The sequence below is a fragment of the Alligator mississippiensis genome, unplaced genomic scaffold (assembly GCF_030867095.1).
Source record: "Alligator mississippiensis isolate rAllMis1 unplaced genomic scaffold, rAllMis1 scaffold_123, whole genome shotgun sequence".
In the NCBI taxonomy this organism is placed as follows: domain Eukaryota; kingdom Metazoa; phylum Chordata; order Crocodylia; family Alligatoridae; genus Alligator; species Alligator mississippiensis.
This window is the reverse complement of record NW_026775274.1, coordinates 49,811-51,719: the sequence shown is the minus strand read 5'-3', so window position 1 is coordinate 51,719 and position 1,909 is coordinate 49,811. Positions and strand designations below refer to the sequence as shown.

General features: G+C 59.6%; 1 long non-coding RNA gene across 1 annotated transcript; it reads right to left on the bottom strand.

Annotated features, from left to right (window-relative positions):
• Positions 1 to 980: 980 nt before the first annotated feature.
• On the bottom strand, positions 981 to 1,686 carry LOC132246851 (uncharacterized). The gene is made up of 3 exons (XR_009458224.1): positions 1,623 to 1,686; positions 1,227 to 1,279; positions 981 to 1,037 (listed from the first exon to the last, which is right to left on the bottom strand). It is a non-coding gene; the product is annotated as an uncharacterized LOC132246851 (long non-coding RNA).
• Between the last annotated feature and the right edge of the window lie 223 nt (positions 1,687 to 1,909).

Here is a 1,909-nt window from a genome sequence, read left to right as displayed (position 1 = left end):
AGCCCTACCTTGCTGCAAGGATCTCAGAGTCATAGTCAACTCCAAGATGAACTTGAGCCGTCAGTGCGACAAAGTGAGAAGTAAAGCTAACCGCACTCTGTCATGCATTAGCAGGTGCATCCCAAACGGGTCTAGGGAGGTGATACTTCCCCTTATGCAGCATTGATAAGGGCGTAGCCGGAGAACTGCATCCAGTTTTGGGTGCCCACTTCAAGAGGGACGTGAATAACCTTGAGAGGGTCCAGAGGAGGGCCACTTGTGTGGTTAGGGGCCTGCAGCTAAGGTCCTATGAAGAGAGATTGAGGGACCTGGATGTCTTCAGCCTCTGCAAGGGAAGATGGAGAGGTGACCTGTGGCCGTCTACAAATTCATCACGGGTGAGGTGGGCAGCAAGAAATAGGAGATAGCCTATTGACCAGGGTGCCCCTTGGGATAACTAGAAACAAGCTCCACCAACTGACAGAGCAGATTTAGATTAGACATCAGGAAGAACTTCTTTACAGTAAGGATAAGTAGGCATCCCCCCAGCATCTTCGGTCTTCATACCGCCAGGAGGCAATCCCCTCCCAAGATGTGGCGCCCACACAGCATGAGGACAGGATGCAGAGGCCCAGGGATGATGTGGGACTGACACAGGGGACAGCTGCTTGGTTCAGGGCACTGGCACCCTGAGGGATGGACATCAGGGGTCATCCTGACCTGCCTGGAGGCAGAAGGGGCCCTGATCAGCTCCCAGGTCCCATCCCGCTCTGATCCCAGGCTCACAAACAAACAGTAAAAAAGCACCATACCGTTCCCCGTGTCCTCGTTGATTTGGACGGAGGCGAGTCTTGGTTTGCATGCTTGCCTCCATGACGGGCAGGGGTTTAGTCTCACACCTGACTTCAGCCCGGCAGAGGGCCCCGGTCTGGGTACTGGTGTGTTCATGCCCAGGGCCCTCTGCCTGGGTGCTGGCTTCTGCAGGGAGGGGCACCTTGATTTGCGTCCCCTTGTCCTCGTGGGACCCTGCCTCCTTTTCCTGGCGGGGGCTAATGCTCCTGGTTGCACAAAAAGGAGCTGGTCAGAAATGGGTCCTGGACTGAATCCATCCCCACCAGCACCGGAGAAGGAAGGACTCCCCTACCTGCAAACAGCACCACTTGCAACATGCCATAGCCTGGCCCAGAGCCCACCAGCTACCCAGGACAGCCCCGCACCTCACCCTGCCCTCCCTGTCCCCCACTTACCCCCTCCAGGGTGGCCAGCACTCCTCCGCCATCCCCTCCATATCCATGGGAGTCTGGTGCAAATGAAAAAGTAACATAGCAGTGAAGAGAAAATCAAGCCCGTGGGCCAAAGCTGGCATGTGGTGGAGTATGTGGGGAGGCTGGGGGGCAGCAATCCAGGGAGCAGGGGAGGTCAGTGCAGCACAGACCTGTCACCCCACCGGTCCCACTGTGCCATCCACACAGCTCACATGGTGCCCAGCGCTGCACACACAAGCCCTCCCCGCATGGAGTCAGGGCAACCCCCCCTCTCCTCCACTGCGGGGCTGGCACAGCAGGGGCCAGCCTTGCCCTGTGCACACACGGGCACACGCACGCTCCCCCTCCCCCTGGGCAGGGGCATGCAGAAGGACTCACCTCCATGGGGCTGTCGTCCTGTTGGCAGCCCTGCTCCCTCTGCGCCTTGAGGGCCAGCACCAGGAACATGTTCTGGCTCCTCAGCGCCTCCACTTGGGCCTGCACGAGAATCCCCCCAGCCCGTCAGAGCCTGCCCATGCCTGCGCCCAGCGTATCGGGCCCCGCACCCACCAGCGCTACCTCCCTGCGCACCCATCAGGTCCCTCCTCTCCCCACACGCCATGTGTCGGGACTCTGCTCCCAGCTTCAGCAGCCTCTGGGATGTCCCCCAGCCTGGCCAAGCTTGG